General features: G+C 51.8%; 2 protein-coding genes across 3 annotated transcripts in view; one reads left to right on the forward strand and one right to left on the reverse strand.

Annotated features, from left to right (window-relative positions):
* The window catches only part of LOC125952513 (elongation of very long chain fatty acids protein AAEL008004), a 38,257-nt gene extending 22,546 nt beyond the window's left edge, over positions 1-15,711 (reverse strand). Inside the window, exons 1-2 of one of the 2 annotated variants that reach the window (XM_049682020.1) lie at positions 15,125-15,711; positions 6,248-6,297 (exon numbers count right to left, since the gene is read on the reverse strand). The gene's annotated coding sequence lies outside the window, so the exon portion shown is untranslated. The remainder of the gene's footprint in view (positions 1-6,247; positions 6,298-15,124) is intronic. The other variant, XM_049682017.1, reaches the window with a different exon arrangement.
* The window catches only part of LOC125952507 (serine protease inhibitor 88Ea-like), a 95,113-nt gene that overhangs the window by 17,546 nt on the left and 56,458 nt on the right, over positions 1-21,109 (forward strand). The gene's annotated exons all lie outside the window — the stretch shown is intronic.

The following is a 21,109-nucleotide window of genomic DNA, read 5'->3' on the forward strand; positions in this document are numbered from 1 at the left end:
GTGCTTGTGTACGTGGCTGTGTATCAGCGTAAACGCGCGCGCGCGCGCGCGTGAACTATTTGATATGCGTTACCGGTCGCACGCCAACCATCACCGCCACCATCGTTGCGACCCTCCCCCCCTCCCCGGGGGTGACAGCGTTTACGTGCCGAGACACCATCAAGACACCATCGAGACACCGAGGGGATGACACTGACAAACTGAGTGACGCTCTCTTTCAGGCCACGACGCTTGTCTTGTAGGAACCCATCATTGGTATGCACCCTTCAACCCCCCTCCCCCGACCGCTGAAAGCAGCAGCAACAGCAACATTCCTTCGATGGGCGATAGGCCGGCTACCGCTACCAGCGACCGAAACGCACCGCGTTCCGCGCCATTTCGCATTCGCCTTCCACGAGGGTACCGACGACGGGCAGCATGCTCCACTTCCCTTAACCTACATCCGGCGCACACACCATAATGTTCGATAATCGATCGATCGTCTGATGATGAGTTTGAAGATGAGCTTCACGCTGACAAAGATGACGCTACAAAGGAACTTCGCGTCTTCTGTTCGCGGTGCAGATGATTCACACAAAACGCGATCGGCTCTTGAATATTGATGACCATTTTTGGGGAAGGGGGCTTGCCTCGCTTATTCTTGACTGGCAGGCGCGGGCTGGTGATTCCGCCGCGGAGAAACCGCTTCGTGAAGGTTCTCGGAGCCCGCAACCATGCCCGACCCGAAGGCCAATCAAGTTGTCATAAAACGTCGCTTTATGCACAGCATCGTCGATAACCTGTTCGCGCTATTTTCGTCGTCGTCGTCGTCGTCGTCGTCGATCTTCAGGCTATTGGTACCGCACGCGTTGGTGCCCGGTAGGATCAGGATTGAGGCCCTGAGACGCATTCCAAACCAGTGGGCAATGGTGGAAACATAAACTTGTTTCCTGTATCCGAGGCAGTTCTGCATTTGGAAGGCATCGGGTTTTCCCTCACACACACACGCACACACACACACGCACTCCATAATTCTAATCTGATCTCAGAGTTCGAGAAGGATCGATGACTGCGCTTGGCGATGATGGCGAGAAGGCGTTGACCACCCGGCCTCAGCTGTCCGCTGTGTTCTCCGATGTTTACATTCCGATCAAGGTTGAAGCACCTCCTCAGCATCAGGCGCGCCACCTTCGATTCTCGATATAATGATGGACAGGCTTTAGGTCGCCATCATTAGGTTGCCTGCACGCGATCATCGCGCTCCCTTCGATCGCAGCGCCTACTGCGCCTGCAGTACTACGAGCACTGACGCGGCACCGAACCGGCCACCGAAGGTCGTCGGAACGTCGGACGGAAGTTGCGAAAACCACTTCTCTCCGAAAAGCCACAAAAATACAACAAAAAAGGAAACCTGATCAAAAGCCGGCGCCATGCCCGCGCGCAGGAAGCATCGTGGAGGTGAATAAAAATATTTAATGGAAAGAAAAAGAAGAAGAAGCAGCAGAAGCAGAAGCATGGTTTTGATCGATGCCCGTACCAACAACAGCAACAATCAAAAACAAAACGCGGTGGCGTGTTGCTCGTACAGCGATGCGCCGTACCGGACCGGTCGAACCGGGCTACACACACACACACACACACACACACACACACAGTCATGGACCTCGGAGTGGCCATATCCTGTGGCTGTGCTACTACGAGTCATGTCTTTCGGCACGCGACGCCAGGCGCAAAAGTGTTGTGTTTGTCTGAGTGGCAAGGTCGTACCGATGGAGGGATGAGTACCGTGGAATATCCGGTCCGATCACGACGAATGCCACGACCTTACGCCGGTGTGTTGTGAACTAGATCTCTCGCCAAGCGTTCGGAGAAGCCGTCTGGTGCCACACATCAATTCGGAGCAATAGACCATCCACTCCGGTCATCCGTATCCGAAGGTCCTGGTGGTTTCTATGATCAGAGGTCCGGCCACGGCGATCCAACGATATCGACGTCAACTTTCACTTCGCGCTGGAATTACTCCACACACATACACACACGCACGACACCAGAGCCCAATCCTGAGCAGATGCTGGCTGAGATGCTGCCACACTCGGGTGGGGGTAGTGAGCACGGAGACATTAAACGCCGTCACCATCGGTCGACCGCGGTCCACGGAAGACCTTGGAAGAGGTAGTGCGCCCGAGGTAGTACTATCACTTCTGGGCCGCCGCCATTGCCGTCGCCGTCGCCGCCGATGCTGTTGCTCCGAAGCGGGACAGTCTCTTTTACTGCACTCCACACACGCTCACACACACACGCATGCCAGCCAAACAGTGGCCTTGAGGCATTTGCGAGGAAAGACCAATCCGTGAAAGACGTTATCGCGCGTCGAATCGCCGGAGTAATTGCGCCACGGTTGCGCTGTACCGAGGGTTAGGGGAGGCGGGGGGAAGGTCGTGCGAACGGCTCTCTACGACTTTATATCACGCTCGTAAAAACCAACCTTCTACGTCATTAGTACCTCCGGACGGGCGCAAAGACTCCGGAATCTCCGGAATGGCGCAGTCCATCAGGACGGAAGTTACGGAAGAAGCAACCAGGCAACGATCAACCAGGATCAATCCATTTGGCCGCAACCGAAGTCGTGACATAAACACCCCAAAAGACAGGTTGCCTAATGTTGGACTGCTGGCTGGGGAGAGAAGCCAAGGAGGCGCTTAGCTCAACGCTTCGGTAACACGCTTCCTGACATTCCGGTCGCGGCAATCATTAAATCATCGATGGTGGCGCTTTCGGACCGATTCGATCGATTCCACAGCCCCACATCAACAGTCCCTAGTGCGATCGCCGCCGACTCCGACCGACAACATACGCCATCCATTAGCTGGAGAGGAGGTGGAGAGCCTCCTACCTTGGCCAATCGCATGCCAATCGGTCATTTTGTCATCATCGCGAGCAACCACACCTTCCAAGCGCTTCTCGGCGTTCACCACCTTTACTTGCACGGCCCCCGGATGGATAGATTGCATTCTGACTTGCACCTCTCGTCGCATGATGATGATGATGATGATGCACCTGTGAACGTACCCTCCAACCACTATGCATCATCATGCAAGGCGCGCACGCAGAGTGCACCTTTGCACTTGCAGCAACAGCACATAGAGACGAACGTCGAGTGTCGCGAGATAGCGTCTAGCGTTGGCGCCATTTTGAATCACACCCGCGTCGACGTCGTCGTCATCGTCGTGGCTCAAAACGGACAAACAAACAAATCACCCTCCCTAGAGGGAGAGGGGGTAAGTGGCCAACCATTGCCTCTCACTTGTCAAAGCCCAATCTGCCACCTCACGCCCGGCTCCGGTTAGTGCGCTAGGTAGTAAAGGATGGCTTCCTGTTTTCATAGCGGTTCTCGAGGTGACCAACTCTTCGGTTCGGTGCACCAGGTGTTGGTGTGCAACACAGTGACGTGCGTCCTTGCCTGGTGGGGTCCATGCGAGACGCCATAAAGCGCCATCATCATGGCCGGTCAATTTGTCTGATTGATTTCAAACAGTCAACGACAACGGTGGCGGTGGCGGTGGCAACGTCGACGGTCGTAGTAGGTGTGTGATGTGTGGTCCGCCTCCTGGGGTTATTTTCCCTTTTTGTTATTGTTCAACGAACTGGTTGGCAAAATCCAAATTAGCGCCCGTCTTTGCTAATTGCTAGCCAAGACAAGACAAGTGAGGCATCAATTGCGATCATTTGGATGAGATTACGAATGGTGGTAGAAATCCACAATGTATCACGGAATGGAATTGTGCGCGCTTATGTAATGAGCAGCGCCGCATGTTGTAAGGGTGGGTTTTGCATAACAAAGCTCTTATCACCTACATTCCTTCCCCCCGGGGGTCGAGCTCGAGAACATTCTGACTGTCGTAATATCGCTTAGCACCTCCCGATAGCAGGTTGTTCTATCGCGATTATAATTTCCACATTTCCCACCCATCGGTGAGACATCGGAAACAATATGCGCGGAGCTGATTTGCAGTCTCATCGATCCACTCCCCATCGATTGCGATTTCCTACAGGTTTAGGTTAAGGGAATACGCCATTAACAATGGAATGCACGAACACGGACAGTTCTCCTGCTCCTACACCTCGCAATCGTTTACATTAACGATCATTCGTCGATAATTATCGGATGATGAGATGTTAAGCACCTTTTGCTCATTCTGCTCTGGTGCTCTGGTTCGTCCACAAAACCTGCTCCGCCCCCGGGAATCCGGTCCTTCCGGTCCTGATCACCTTACGAACACTTACGACGACGGCGACGACGACAACGACGACGACGATGGCGCGACAGAGCGTCTGACAAAACACAAAAGGGGTGACAAATCGTCCCCAAAGGCTCACGGTAGAACGATCCATCATCCCGGATGCCAGCCGGGACGCCGGCGGTATCATGATGTCAGCCGGTTCAATGGGACCTGTCCAGACACTCCGTATCCGTACCGGGTGACAACTCGCTGGACAAGAAGTCGTCCGCTGATGCTGATGATGTCGGCGATGATGAGGATGTTGGATGTGCTAATTGTGTTAACAGCCCTGATGATACCCCGATGATAGAGCCCCGATCATCGCATCATCAATCGCGTCTTGAGTTGTTCGTTTAACAATAAACAACAGGTTCCGACCACCACCTATGCACCTTCTGAAAGGGGTAATTCCTGCTGATCTACTGCGTACGCTGCGATTGATTGCGCTCTTAACCTCATTCATCTCTTTCCCTGGGTAGAATCCGGAAAGGACGATCAAAACGAGGCCACAATGCCGCCACCACGAGCGTTTTCTCGACGACGAGCGTCAGCGTCGATGCGTTAACCAAAAATGTCAAACGGTGTCGAAACGGCGCCGCATTGCGTCACATTTCGGTCACATCAGCTGCTACCTGCACCGCCAGAAGTGCAACAAGCCGGTTGTCGTGTGCAATTGTGCAATAGGCAAAGGCGGGGACGGTTAGAACCCTGAGGACGGGTGTCACCTGGTACCATGTGACACCCTCAGGGGCACCCTCCTTTTCTCGATCGTTCTCGCTGTCTCTCTCTCCCTCGAGCGCCCTTTCTAATGCCGGACCCGGGTGCACGGTTGTTGACGTTTTCCGCGAGCAGGTGCCAAATTGGAAATGCCACACACAGCGTGTTGTGTGAGTGTGTGGCCATACCCGACCGGAGCTAACTGTTGCTGCTGCTACTGCTAATGCTGTTGATCCGCTTTTCGTCATACGAGCGACCGTTCCATCTAACGAGCTAGCTCCGTTCTGTGACCGACCGGAGATGGGCTTGGCGCTGTGCGCGGGGACCAATTTTCGAACGAGAATGTTCTCCAACCGAACCGAACCGAACCGGGCCCACCACGCCGGTGGTGCTGGTGCGACATAAAATTGCAATAAATAACTGGTTTTTTGCATAACTCGTCGCGATTCTCAGCAGTTCCTTCTCTCGCTCTTGCTAGCCGAGGGGACGAAATGTTCTTTCTCTACTTCTCCCTCTCTCTCCCTCACTCACTCTCTCTGTAGATCTCGGCGCGACAACAACGAATGTCCGGCGCGGAATGGCAGAAACCTCTGGCGGCCAGCGGGAGGGAGTGTGGTCACGGTTTTTGCTAATCATCGTGCGCACAAGACGGTGACGTTGTCGTCGTCGTCGTCGTCTGCTAGGACAGCACAGCGGCACGCACGGTGCACATTAGAGAGGAACTAGATTCCGAGCGCCGGAGCGCCGGACCGAGTGCCACGCATCGTTTGCCGGTAATTATTCTCTAATAACCGTTTTTGCGTTCTCGAAACATCACAGCCACAGTGACAGTCAGCAGTCGCTGCAATCAAATCGCCCGGCATCATCAGCGGTTGCCTCATAAGCGACAACAGGTAACCAACGGACAGCAAAGCCAGGCCAGGCCAGGCTAATAGCTACAGAAAGATTATTATGTTCTAGCTCTTTCCAGCTTTCTGCTTTTCTTGTTTTGAGCTAACGGGGGGTTTCTGGCAAGTGTCATCATCTAAGGACTAGGTGGTGGTACCCGGTCCGGTCCATTGATTCTCGATACATTTAGAATGGCCTCCCAGGTCGCTATTTTTACCCAGCAACAAAGCAAACCAGTAGCACTCGAGTTCGAGAGCGACTCAAGATGGCTCGGTTCCAGCTGCATTGCAACAAGATGGAACAACAATCTGGCATTCAACAGACCGGTGAATCGAGACGAAACCGTACCGAACGGTTACGTTTCTCCTTAGAGGGGTCCTTACCTGGGGACAACAGTCTAGAGATCCGCTGGAGAACTGGTCCTCGGAGGATTCTGCAAGAAAGAAAACCGAAAAAGACAGAGAAAGAGAAATCAATAAAAACAGCCCAGCTGATCGGAGTGTGTATGTGTGTATGCGTGTGCGTGTGTGTGTGTGCCAGTGGCATTGAAAAGACACCGAGGATGGTACACATCAGCGGTTGTTGGCTGGCTGGGTGCCGGTTTTTGGAACACTCAAGACAATTTAACGCCCCTCGACCGAGGTTATCCGGTCGTTCGAGATCGGTTCACGCAACTTTGAACTTTCCAAATCCCCCTGACCCCCACCCCACCCCGGGCGGTTCCACTATCGCCACCTCCGTCGTCCAACACGCCGATGGAGTTATGTTTTTTTCATATCGTGACCGGTGCCGCGACATCTCAGCCTCTAGCGTGACACCACCACTCGGTGCGTGCCCTTGATCGTGGGGTGACAGCACGCTAACCTTGCCCGAAAAACCCTCCGCTAGAAAGCACCCCCTCCCCTTCCCCCGCTCCCCTCTCGCCTCTGCATCCTCCTATGCGACCGGGGACGCGACCGACTGGAAATGTTTGGTTGGCGCTTTAAAACAATTAAGACATTGTGTTGCAACAGTCGCAGCCGGAGCCGGAGCAGCAGCAGCAGCAACACATCCTTCACAAGCCATTGACAGCGCGGTTGGCCAGTTGGCACCTTGGTTGCAGCCACTGATGGCTGACCCTGACAATTATGCTTCGTTTCACAAGTTCATCCACAAACGAAGATGATGATAAAGCCAACAAAAACAAAACAAAAAAGCACCCTCGGTGAAGGTGGCGGCTGGTCGGGGTGAAATCTGGCTGCCCTTGTGGCCGTCGCCTGTGGCCACGAGGGATGCTCAGAACGACAGATTTATGTCATCGATTTTCCAATTGGCATTGGCACCGGCTCTCGCCTACGCTCGTATGATGAGCAAGACAAGCGGTTTGGCTGGAAGTTATGAACTGGCGTTGCACCGCCCCGCGGTGCCAACGACGATGTCTGGTGCTCCCGAATGCGTGGAATGCGAACGAGAATGCGATCGCGATGGATGTAAACGTTCAAGACGTTTGTTACGGCGCCATTAAGCCCTTCCATCACTCAACGGGCGGAGGTGTTGAGCATGTTTTATGCTTTGTTTACATTTGCCAACACACTGGACAACTGGGGGCAACAAAAAAAAATCCGCGTACCGCAAAGCCACTTTGCCGTTCCAGGAAGTGTGTGTGGTTTCGGTGGTTTCGGTGGTCTCGGTTTGCCTGACCTTTGCTCACCTTCTCGTTAACATGGCTCGGTACCTGGTTAACACCTGTGTTCACCAGTGTTGCTGGACCGAGTCTGCGACCGAGACCACCAACCGAGAAACCGTAACAGAATATCAACACAAAAAAGCATCAACGCTTTGCACGTTGGAGAACGGTACACACACGCGCAGCTCGCGTTATCCTGATCAATCCTGACCGAAAAGGATGCAAGGAAGAGACGGAAGGACAGGAGGCTTGTGGGTCGCGCAAGGTGGAGCGCAGCGTAGCACAACGCAACGGTGGGAAGGTGGTTCACCACAATTAACCTTCACCTGAATCGAAAGTGAAAACCGGCCAACCTCCAGCTGCTGCTGCCGCTGTTGCTGCTGCTGCTGCTGCTGCTATTGCGTGCGTGCATAGTGTTGAGGAAGGAGACCCCTGCGGGGGGAGGCAGCAGCGACGTGGGGATCGCCACTGGACCAGAGCAGTAGCTGCAGTAGTGCTGACCAGCCTGCATTGATCGTAGGGTGGGGTAGTGACCGCTTCGAGACAGTTTCCGAACGATTTCCGACGATCACAACCGGTCCGGTATAACCGGGCTGGACGGTTTGAACGAGGCCACACCACACCCTTCCTCTATCCCCTTTCAGGATTTAGTGGCATCGAGTCTAAAAATGGATCAACCGGAGTGTAAAAGGTTCAAGAATTTGAGGAACGGTCCGTGGCTGGTGGCCTTTGGGACTCCGGTCACCACTTCCGGTTGACCATTTGTGCGTCACCAGCGGTGCGCTGCGGTGGGATAAAATCGATCAGCAACCTTGCTTAAAGTTGCCTTTAACATGATGATCCCGATCCCAGCCGCCATTTATTGAGTTTGAGTTCAATCGAGGCCAAGGGTTCGATGGGAATGGAATGCAGTTCCAGCAGCGTGTCCACAGCTGTGGCGTGTCCTTCATTCTCGCTTTACTTTGGGGAAAATGTGAAAGACCACAACGACCGCAACAATAATAACAAAAACAATGACAATGCCGCAGCTCAGGTCGCGTTCTCCTAAATCGTCATCGAAGTAATCGTTGCCGAAAATGAGCGCACTTTGCATAACGCGCCACGCCACGGTGTGTTAGATCATATTTGGCATTCCAAAATGTGGCCACGATGGTCCACCAGTGGCCAGCTGCCGCCGGGAGTACGCACTCCGGACGATCGAACACACTAAACGCGAACGCCCTGGCACGATGTGCGTCGAACCATAGACACTGCTGGACCACACGTGTCCACCTTCTAACCTCCTCGAACATCCCCCGAAGCACCGCCAAGCACACGCCCCGTCGCCTATTTGTCTCCCAAAAGCATAAAAGGGTCCAACCAATAATACACTGCCACAGGTGCGTACTGGTGTGTGTGCGTGGGGGCGGTGAAAGATATGCTAGTGCCCTCGCAAATACCCCAGAGCTGAACCGATCCATGGAATCTCTTCGCTTGTTGCTATTCGCTTCGCCTGTCCATTACCCTTTTTTGGGTCCTGCGCGGCGGAGGTGCACATGAACCAACATGTACAAATCGTTTTCCATTTTATTTACCACCCCACCTACCTCATTGCTCACGACTCTGATCGTCCCGGTACCGCCGTGCCCTCACTCCCTGCGCCCGGTGGGAGGGGCGCACATCTTCTTCTTGCTTTTCTTGTGCGCCGCCATTACGTACGCGTACGTGCGTGGCCTAAATGATGGACAAACAAACCAATGATGCCCCCGGGCCCCGGGGGGGAAGAGCGGGTATGCGAGGTGGCTTATACACACTCCTGCGTGTGTACCTCCCCCCCCCCCCCCCCCCAAATTGTGTCAAGATTAGGATCAAGGATCACACGAACGCCACGAACGGTGACCCGGTGTCGACCGTCGGTTGGCAATTGCGGCATTTGCGTTCGCTAATTTGTCGTTGACACATTTTTTGTTTTTTCGGTCGATGCTACCGAATTAGGAGCATTAGACGTGGCGTAGAGCATAGTTTTATGATTTGCTTTAGCTGCTGTTTGGTGTTTTGTTTTGGAGACCCAATTTATGAAGGCGTTTTCGGCATTTAAATGCGCCCAGCATTTGCGCTGCGTTTTTGTCCTCAGGGCTACGAGATGCTTGCCGCCGAATTAGGAGCATTAGACGAAGCCGGGAGCATAGTTTTATGATTCTGCTTCTGGTTTTTTGAGATTTAAAAAGGGCATTTTCGGTATTAAAATGCACCAACACAGCGCAGCGCATTTTTGTGCTCATGGCTACTAGATGCTTGTCACGATGACGACCAAAGACAAACGTGCGACAAAGAAGGCTACGACCAGCAAAAACCATATTTGCTCATTAGTTTCTTCCAGTACACGGTTTAGTGCAAAAGTGTGTCCCTGGCATGAAGATAAATTTTCGTGTTTGTGTGCATTCCAGGCGGATTCGATTTCGATTTTGCTCTTTGGTAGTCGATTTTACACACCGACCGGTCGGATTTATATCGCCCGTTAGCAAGGTAAGGTAGGTGGTTGACACTTTCCCTTCCACACTCACACACACACACACACACACACATGTATGATAAATATTCATTTCTCCAGCGGGCAACAACCAGAAGAGAAGGCAAAAGCAGAAATAGAGGGAAAAGGGAAGCCAATCGGAGGCGACAAATTAGGAATTAATTTAAAGAATATTAATCACCCTACTCCGGGGGAGGAAGCGAAGGGATATGTCGCGACATCCGGCACCACGGTCGACGGTCGGTGACGTCTGCAGGTGACGAGCTGTGTAATTGTTTTGTAAACTGTCTGCAGGCAGCCGAGTCCGGGCCTAGAGCAATCAAGGCCGCCACCTTATTGCGGAGCGATTGCATTAGCAAATGCATCTCCGCTGCAATACTCATTAGCAGACCACACCGGTCTACCTCATTACAACGGTTGCCTGTGTACATCTCCGTGTGTGTGTGTGTGTGTTGACGGAATCATTACACACCGGGGGACGACAAAAATGGCAAAATCCGACAAATCGTTCCATCTCGGCCGCCGGGAGATGTGGGTGCTCATTATGTTAAAAGCTCGCCGGTCTGCGAACGCCGTACGCGCAATTAGCGGTCGGCATAATTGGGCATTTAACAGTCGAATCCACCCCGTTCTTCGCCCCTCGCCCTCGCCGACAACAAACGGCAGCAAGCGGCCGGTCGTCGGAGTATTGCTGAATCGCCACGCAGACAAGCAAGCAAAGCAACAAACAAAAAGCGCGTCTGAATGAACATTTTATGATGGATTGATCCCCAACCAACCAACCAAGCGGGAGGTGCGGGCGAGGGAGCTGCCATACCATAAATCCGTTCTCAGCCTTCTAATGTCTCTGTTTGCGCCCCGGTGTTTCGATTGCTATTCTCTTTCCACAATTCAAGAATGAGCTTCCACCGCCTCCACCGCCTCACACAGGCCTTTACACGATGCCGGCATCGTTACACGATTAATGAGTGCGACCAGGTGCGCAAACACAGTGTAACCCTCGGTCTATGTTGTCACTGCTACAGCTGCTCCGTGGCCTGTGGCCGACCGCTACTGTTTGATTTTGATTTTTCATTCAAACTCTTTCGTATTAATCCCGGTCGACTCGGTCGAGATGCCTTTCGGGGAATCGATTCCACCGTACGGAAATGATTCTGTAGCTTGCCGAGGATTCCACAGGTGCGCACCTGAAACGATGACGACAACGACGAAGGCAGCGGGCTCTTGGGAGTGAAACCTCGCCTCGCCGCCACATTGACGCACGATCACACGATCCTTGATGATGGCCAAGGCAGAGGCAGAGGTTGATTTAAAATTCAAAACTATCCACCATATCTCCCGCCACCCCCCCCCCCCCCCCCCCTTCCACCCTCGAGGTTCGCGCACTCCCGCCACTAATGGGAAAATAGAAGGCCACACGCGGTCTGGTGCGGTACGGTCGACGGAATGGCGATATTCGGAATGGCTGCCGCCACCACCGCCATTGCCATCGAGCCGTTTATAATTTATTCTAGATCGGCCAAATTCGTCCGCAAAAAAACGCTCATCTTTCAATGGTTTATTAGTGTCATGAGGGGTGGTGGTGATGAGAGACGAGGAGGGGAGACGATCGCCGTCGAAAGATCAGTTGCCAGAGAAGCCAGTCAAACCGGAACGCTCCTTCGCGGCCAGTCGCCGTCAGATCCGGCTCTGGCAGGCGGATTGGCGCGTGAAGCGTATGAAAGCTGGAGCATATGAGGGGTGGCCCGATAGACGAGGGGGAGGGGGTGAGGGAGGATGCTAATCATCATATTGTCTTTTGCCAAACAGTGTCCTCTTCGGACCCGATCTCGACGCTCGTAGAGGCTCGTTCATTCATTCGTTTTCGCAAAACTTTCTAAACCAATAACATGATGCTATTTGGGGTGGTGGTGTCCAGTTTCAGTTCCTTCTGTTTTGTTTGCTTCTTCTTCTTCTTCTTCTTCTTCTTCTTTTTCATCTTCTTCTTCTTTTTTTTCTTCTGCTTTTGCGTTGTCTTTGCCTTCGTCTTCCTGGAGTTACGATGGTACGGTGGTAACGTAAGACGCTTTTGGATAACCCTTGTTTAATGTCCCAATCGATCAGCTGCGAAGTGATCGTCAACAGTTTTGGGGTGTACCAGGCGCTACCAGGTTACAGTATCTGGTAGGAGAAGCGATAGCGCTCTCGCCGGCATACCCACCCCAGGCATTTGTTTCAACATTCAGGGGAACATTAATGGGGAAAACCATTCCAAACCAATTGAAACGATAACGATCACAACGCGTCCACGTAACAGAGCCGATTTGATGATCATCGATGATGATCTGGACAGGACACCACCGTGTACGTCGAGCAATGATTCCATCAGTCGAAGAGTTACGACGTTTGCGTTCCCTGGTGATTGTTTTTCTTCCCAGCCCTCATTCCCGTGCTAGCACATCGTCGGTTTCTGTTTTGCTTTTCCGGTGGAAATGACATACACGGACACGCACATCGCGGCGCGTCGTTAATGACTTGCTTTGTATTTGTACGCGGCAGAGACACACGGACAGATGATAACAAATGATCACGTATGACGAAAGCGCACCTCGAGAAAAACGAAATAATAAACGCGCAACCCGACATGTCCCGCTAACATTCCTAAAGAAAACACGAATGCGAGAGAGAGAGAAAGAGAGAGAGAGAGAGAGAGAGAGAGAGAGAGAGGGGTGGCTGTGCGTGTTGTTGGTGCGTTTGCAAGTAGCGCAAACACAATTGCATAATTGCAAGGTCGTAGACGGTAAGACCGGTGGTACGCAAGGTGGAAACCAAAACAGTGTGGAGCACCCTCCCAACTCCCCATCCTCCATAACTATGAGAAGACATCAACGAGCAGAGAGAGTGAGAGAGACAGAGAGAGAGAAAGAGATCTCCCCATGATTGCCGCCCGATGGTTTTCCCGATTTTCCTGAACGCGCCCGGACGATGCTCGCTCACGCTCACTTGTTGTACCGCGAGCATCACATTTCCCTTTTTTCCCGCGTGTTTGTATGTGTACTCGGTGTGACTCACACACACACACACACACACACACACACACACACACACACACGCTGTTTACCGTCTGCTACTCCTACACAACGTGTGTCAACTAGCCTGGTATGGGCCGGCGAACGGCGCACGTTTTCCCATTCCAACTCCGCGCCCTAACGGCATCCCCGTTGTTGACATCCGGTTCTCGGCTCGAAATAAGCCGTTATGCTGGCGGGGGGGGGGGGGGTGGGAGGGGAGGAGGAGGATCTGGTACGCTGTCTTCTTTCGTCATTCTTTCCCACTCGCTCGTCTTTGGTTTATATGTTTATCGGGAGTTTATAGGGAGAGTTTATGGAGAGAGCGATAGAAAGAGAAAGAGAGAGAGAGGGAGACCCTGCATTATGTTATCATAATGTTGCTTTATCAGATAACAAGCAGCACTAACAGATGGAGCATAACAGCAGCATACAGTGCGTTAGGTGCGCCGGACCGATTTTTGCTTCTGGAAGCTTCCTTCTCTACCCGGGGGGGTGCCTTGTCACCTTCGAATGGCCGGCGGAAAAACCGGTAAACCGGGTGTACCAGCACCTGCGAGCAGAGGTTACGCGAAACCCACGGAAACTTCGCGATCCTAAACGACATCGAGCGTGGTGCAACCGACGCGGCCACAAACCAGCACCAGCACCAGCACCAGCACCAGCGCCTTGCAGTGCTGGTGCACCGCAGCCAAACGAGTGCAACAAGCATTAACCGCGCGACGCTTGGGCGACTGGAACGGAAAACTGGATCGGTCGATGTGTGGAACGGAGCGAACGGAGCACGTTGCTGCCACGGTTATTCGCCCTAGCAACCGGTGACGACGACGACGACGACGACACCGTTTGCTGAAATTCGAATCCGCGCGTCACAAACGACAAAAACCTCGGTTCCTTTCATTGTTGTTGTTATTTTGGGGGACAACCGTTTTGACATTTCCCCCTATAAAAAAAACACGGCGGTCCCAATCAGCCTTCCCCTCAAAATCTGCACTCTCTATCTCTCTCTCTGCTGAGAACTCTCTCTCTCGCATCTCTCTTCGCATCTCATCGGCGTGCGCTCGCGCCACCATTCTTTTATCCCAGAACGATAGCCGCCCGCGAAACGCGAGAGCAGCGCGATAAAGGCGAGTGATAAAAACACTTCACCAATACACGCCACCAGAGCCACGCGAGATACACGAATCCGGCTAGAATTTTGCCCGCGGCCACAGCCTCCGTCACCGCCACCCCCCGGGAAGAACGGTCAACCGCGGAAGGTGTTCTGCGATGAGAGCGCGCGCTATCTGCTACTGGTCCTCGTCCCCCTTCCCGGATTGGGGGAGCTTGCGATGGAAGACTCTTATGTAATTGAATCTCACTTTTCTCACGGCCACGGGACGAAAGAGGAGAAGGCTCATTGATATAGTTTTCGGGCGCGCGCAAGAGGTGAAAGTATAGCAGGCGCCAGGTAGCGGGCGCCAAATGAAAACAAAATTAATTGGTTGTTTAATGAAAACCACAACACACCGTACCCCTCGCCGCACATGTGCTGAGCAAACGTGTACCTTACGCGTGTGTGTGTGTGTGTGTGTGTGCGCTCTAGAACGCGCGCTTGATAAGGGCGACTCGTTTACGCATAATTAGGGCCAGCCCACGGACAACGTCGTTTGAGGGGGCGGGTTTCTCTTATCCCACGCACAATCATACACAGGCACACACACATGCACACGCGCAAACACACACACACTGGCTGGCTAGCGGGCTAATGGATTTGCTCGTTTGCACGAGAAGGGTTCTGATGCTGCTGCTGCTGCTTATCAATTGCTTTGCATTCACGATCCGCGATGTCCGGTAGCGAAGAAGCGGTGGAACGAACGGGTCCCTTTCACCTCTGCATCACCACACCACTGGTTTAGTACCACGACGAAGAAGGGAGGAAAGATCATGGGGGGCGGAATGCCACCAACCCGCCAGCCCGTCTGGCAGGTTGGCCAAATGAGGTGGTGGAAGTAGTTGCGTGAAATGAAATGAATTCCTTTTTGGCGCACACACTCACTCGAGGAACACGATGACGGCAACGGCAACGGTGGTGGGTGCGAGTTGTTGCTTCGGATGCTCCTGTTGCTGGCTGCTGCTGGCCGATAAATCCAGAGGTAATTCCAGAGTCTCTGTCGCTTGGCGGCCTGGTTTCACACTTTAGAGGCAAGCAGCCCACTGCTGGGACGTAGTATGGTACTGTACTAAACACCAACGGGATAACCGACGGCCACTACAACGAGACACACTAACAGCACACGCACGACACACAGACACACCACCACAAACACGTAAATGCGCGCGCGGAACTATCCGATAGATGTTCTGTTCTGCTTGGCTCCGGTCTCATCCGGTCGTCCGTCCTGCACGAGTACGTGTTACTCGACAAGGGGGAGGGCAGGGAGGTAGGTGGCAGGTGGCACACAGGTGCTTGCTTGCTTGCTTGCTGGCTGGCTGACAGGCTGGCTGGCTGGCTGGCTTGCTTGGCTGCGAATCTGCGAATGAGCGCGGATCTGGCGTGATACCCGTTCAAATACACGAAACAACACCACACACCCTGACGGGAACGCGCTCCGTCGTCGACTTACGGGCTGCCGCCTTCGTCTTCCCCCCTTCGTTTTCGTCTCCGTCTCTACGTCTCCGTCACCTCCGGGTCTTCTATCTACCGCCACGGCCGCCGGTTAACACACCCATCACGTGTGCGTACGCGCATCTGTGTGTCTATGTGTCTCCGGTCGACGTCGAAGAGTTAATTTTATCTTCGCCACCCAGTGGCGACCCGGTGAGCAAAATCACTCATTTTTCTGTGGAAAAACGCCAAACTTAAGGCTCATTACTTCAGGCAAGGGAATAGGAAAACATTATGAAGGGTATAAAATAGACAGGCTGACAACAAGGACACATTAAAGTTAATTAGAAGAGGATGTGCAACATAAGAGACCATTTCGGTCTCGATGAGTTCTTCTGTATATTTCAGCATACAAGATAAAGTATCAGAGACCGAATTACGATTCGTGCGGGGACCAAAATACTCACTTAAAATTGAGTTACGTTGCTTACTGGGTACACTCACGCACGCGGTCGCTACGAGTTACCGTTTTGCCGGCTATTCATGCACCTTTGAAGCCAATCTCTCCTTGGGGGGGCTGCTTTCGTGGGGCTGATGTGGAGGAAGTTGGCTGGCAGGAAGGAGAGTCTTGTTCACTTTTCCCATCCTGGAAAAGGTTGTAATCCCTGCAAGGAAACAAAAAATACAGATCGCAGCATCGCAAACCCTCGCATGAACTCCTAAAGCTCTCCGGTCCATCCGGACGGTAAACGGGCGGACTCACACGCAACCCTTTCGCGTGCGCGCGCGCGCGTACACACATACCGACACACCAAACTTGGATTCTTCTTTTTCTTTGAGAGGCTTGGCCTTTGAGTGCCCGGTGAACCCCTCTGAACGTGGTTTTTCTCGCTGCATGCGCTACCTGAGGAGGTCAGTTCATTAGGATAATTACAGGAAGTGTTTGCTGGAGTACCTCGGTTTGTGGTCGATGCTCGAAGGACACGTCCAATGATCACTGATTGATCCCTGGAGGTCGCAACTCTGCAATGGCAGTGGTTAGCGCCGTACCAGAGCCGTACGGTGCGCATGGTGTTGTTGTGAGGGCAACTATGAATGAAAGGGTACCACTGTGTGGATAGAAACTGCATTAATAAGTGCTTCCGTATTTAATGATTTTGAGATCGATTTGTAGCAAATTCATCAATCATATCTCGCATAGATATAGTTTAGGACTTTGTAGAAAATTCTTCTGTTTCTTTTTTCTGTGCAACATATACGAGGTAGCCTTAAATAGGTTCTCTAAAATTTGTTAATATTTTTGATTGAATAACCATGAATAGCTGGTTTAGCTTAAGCTTGAAGAATTTGCAAAAATTACATTTCGAATAACTATCCTACGTTTACCGTTTAGCTTCCCTTATAATTTTTGTATTTCTAATATTTTTTCCTTTTCCTTTTCGATGCAGAAACCGATACAATGCGGAGTTATACGTCAGGGCATGTCATGAGAATGGCAGACGGTGGCCTATCCCGTAAAGTCTTCTTACTCCTCCATCCGTGGCAGGCCAAGACCGTTCATCGGTTGTAGCGCCCGATAAGTAAGTAAGTAATATTTTGCCTTGAAAATTTCACCAAACATTCTTCAGAACTTGCATTTTTTGTCCACTAAAAAAGACAATATTGACGAATTGGCTTTTATGCTAAAGCGTAATGCTAAAATACTCAATTCGAACTGCGTCAATTCGGAGATCAAATAGTAAAATCCCAAAATCCTATTAGTATGCTCATGCGTAAACCCAGATTCCAAGCTACAAATTCTCTTAACATTCGTCGGGATTTTCCTGCCAACGCGTATTCTCTTGAGTGAATCATCTCGGCAAACAAACGGCGTCTCCAATCGCTGTTGCGTGTTGTCGATCGCGCAAATTTATACAACAAATGTCGGGCTCATTCCTCCGAGCTGGCGGGACCGATTCTCGACCGGAACTGAAATACTATTCTCTCGAGCTCGAACTAGATCAAAACCAACACACGGCAGCCGATGTCAATCTACGAAGGAGCGTGCAAAGGGATCATATAACAACAACAACCGCACCGGTGGAGACTACTGTGAGAACAACTGTAAACCCTTTTCGGTAGAGTGGGGCTGGATTGGTGAAGGCAAGGGTGCCTCTACCGATTTGTCAAATATGTAAACATTGGCCTCTGCTTTGCCAGCAGTACAGCGCGTGCCGAGCAGCATCGCCGTAGGAAGGTGTTACAAGTACATCCAGTTTTATGGACTCTTAACTAACGCGTAATTAACGCCGGCCGTCCGGATGAAACGTATACATTACCGTTAGATGCTGGTGTTATAGCGAGAGGGGGGCATAGCAATCATTAGCCGATCCAACTGCGCCTTACTGTCCTTTCGTTAGAAGTCATGGTCGTAGAGGTGAAAGAACCTTTTTGATCCGTTCACGCTTGTGTCACGCTGCGTCGTTAGGAGTTTTAGGGAAAATCCATTCGCTTCCATTCCTGGAGCGTCATCGTTCGATCGAAAGGACTGCAGCTGGTTCGCAATACTCTAATTGGATGAATTTGCAAAATTTGTCCCCCGCCAATCATTGCTTGCGTAAATAAGCGCACACGAGGGCTTTCTCTTGACGCAGATCAATCACACGGAAGGTGAGAGATAGGACCCGCCCGTCCAGATATGACGGCAGAATACGGGAATATCTCCGGTACTAGCACACGTGCGGTGTAATGGATACTTCCAGCCTCACTCACCGGTTCAGCGTCGCTTCATCGTCGCTCCCTCTCAAACATCTGACGTCAGCATCGATCCGTCGCGCCACGATCCCGGGACGGAGAGAGGGGTGTGATTGTCAAACATTCGTACAGACCATCCTCAAATAAACTCTACATTGTAAGTACCGGGTAGAGAGATGATCAATATGATCGCAAAGCGTGCTCCTGGGCGCACATACACGTTCACAAAAAAAGCACAATTCGCCATGACACCGATCGGCTAGCTCGTACGTCAGTAGCGTCGTCAGTGGAAGGTTCTGGAAAAGAGACCCTTGCCCTGCCGGAGATGCTGCCGGAACCCCAGGGCAAAAACGCACCTCTTCTGATCGCTGCTGTGTACAGAAACCAATCAATTAGCCGCTCGAGCACTCGAGGTTCAAGAGAAGAAGAAGCTCGGCGTTTTCGACAGACTCTTCCCGAGCGGAACAGAGTGTCCCAACAGCGTTTGTTTGGTGGGGGAGGGTCAACAAAGGGGGTATTCCAGGGTTTGCTGGAAACAGTTTTTCATCCCAAGCGCATTTTGATGATGGAAGTGTACTGTAGGCGAGGATACCACTCGGTGGTGGTCGAGTGGGAAAATCATTATCCACCGCAAAAGTCAACACGGAGAGCTACCAATTTGCGCAGATGCCCTCCAGGTTTAGAGGATGTGGATTTGCATCACCATCAAGATACCGTCACCGAAGCTGGTGGGGGGGCGCCTTGACAGTGTGGCTTCCGCTCGATTCTGCTGGCGATCGATAATTTGCAAATAATGGTTTGATAACAAAAAAGGTCCGCATTAGCGAAGCTGGCAATTTGCAAGCATCTCCAGGTATTTATCACTCGGACGGTGTGGAGTTTTTGTGGTGCCAATGTCACTTCTGCAGTGCTGCGCCCGGTGCGAATTGTGATCCTTTATACCGTGTGTGTTCTAGAAGTCTCGAAGGCGCCCTGTTATTACCTCACGGTTATGAAGACCGGATTACATACAAATCGACGTACAAATCATCATCTTGCGGTCATCTTTATAATGATCGTTGGCGAGAGAATGCCTCGATCGAAGGTAGATCCGCTACGACACGCGGCACTACCACCACCTAGAGGAATCCCTAACTCTACAGACCCCTTCTACAGAACTTCACATTCTCATGACGGTAGCACCTTGGCGTTCTTGCACACGTTGGACCATCCCCTACGTCATGGAATAGATGATCACAAAGAACGCGAACAACACAGAATAGATTGGGTTTGGTGTGTGTTCGCAGGAAGCCAAGAAAAAAATGTTGGTTCTAAGATTGGATTTCTCGAATGGGTCCAGCAAAAAAAAATAAGGAAAATCAAAACAAAAAGCGTAGTGAAACTGGTTTTGAAGCGTGCATAAATACAGTACTTGGGGGTAACAATTGCTTCTCTAATTGAACACCCCTCGCCCTGGGACGGCCTGGAATTGAACGACTCATGGTAAAGGATCCAAAGCACGAACGGATTCGACCGGAAAACGTATTCTCATCCCTCATCGGATCATCCCAAGCCCGATTCCAGTTTGGTGACGTCAAACGTGTCCGCGTTCCCGTGTCGGTTCTTCTTTTGCTTTAATTTCCTTTCGATTCCCCGTGTTGTGATCATGCCCATAGCCACAAAACACGCGCCCATGCAAGAACACAACCGGATCACACATAAATACGCCATGTCGTATCGAATTATTTACACGATTTCGTGCTGCCACGCCGTCGCCAGTCGCGCGAATTTGCGTCACCGCATCTGTGCCCTCGGTCTTGAGAGCCCGTCGGTGGAAAAGTGGCACGAAAGGGTGGAAGTGTCGAAGTCACTTCCGTGTGACAAAATGGCTATGACCGGGGATCAAATCAGAAGCAGCGACTGCGACTGTCGCTTATCGTCCGATAGCAGCGGTCCGTTTATGAAGCATTTTCTCTCTCGTCCTCAATGTTAATGGTATTGGTGGTGGTATTGCACCGCAACGGAAGTGCCAAAAACATCCTATCGTTTACTTTCAAATTGTGCGCAAAAGCGCGTGCGCGTGTCGCGTTGCCAAATACCGGACGCCGCCATGTTGCACGATTGCGAATCAAGTGCGACACACGTGCACTAGATAGATAAGCGGACAAGATGAATCGCTTCGAAACGATTGTTGTTGCGCCGAAAATAGTGCCCAAAGCGGTGAGAGATTGTTTGATTGCAAAATGTTCTGCCTTCGCCTTTAAACCGTTTCCTCAATTAGGAACACCGTAGAGCTGCAAAAAGGCCATCTTCGTGAAGATATGGAACGCGAAAACATTCTGCCGCTGTATCCATATTAATGATGGCAAACCAAACCCCGTTACAATCGGTCGTGAACCACGATTAGCCGAGGGTCGTTGTCGTCTTCACCATCGTCGTCGTCGTCTTCGTGTGATTGATGCAAATTAAATGCGTGCGCAGTAGATTGACCGATTTGCCTACCGCAACGGGCTGTTTGTTGATCATTTGTCGCCATAATAAACTGAACCGGATTCCGCCACCGACGCCGGTTCCGGAATCGATAATTTGAACTCGTTCCTCGCGCGTTCCGAATGGTGTCGTCTATTGTACCGCTTCTAATAGTTCACCGGGTGTTACCTCGACCATTCCGACCACTTGACCGGACACAAATCGACCTGAGGTTCGACCTCAGGTACGGTAGCG

The sequence above is a fragment of the Anopheles darlingi genome, chromosome 2 (assembly GCF_943734745.1).
Source record: "Anopheles darlingi chromosome 2, idAnoDarlMG_H_01, whole genome shotgun sequence".
NCBI classification, from domain to species: Eukaryota; Metazoa; Arthropoda; class Insecta; order Diptera; family Culicidae; genus Anopheles; species Anopheles darlingi.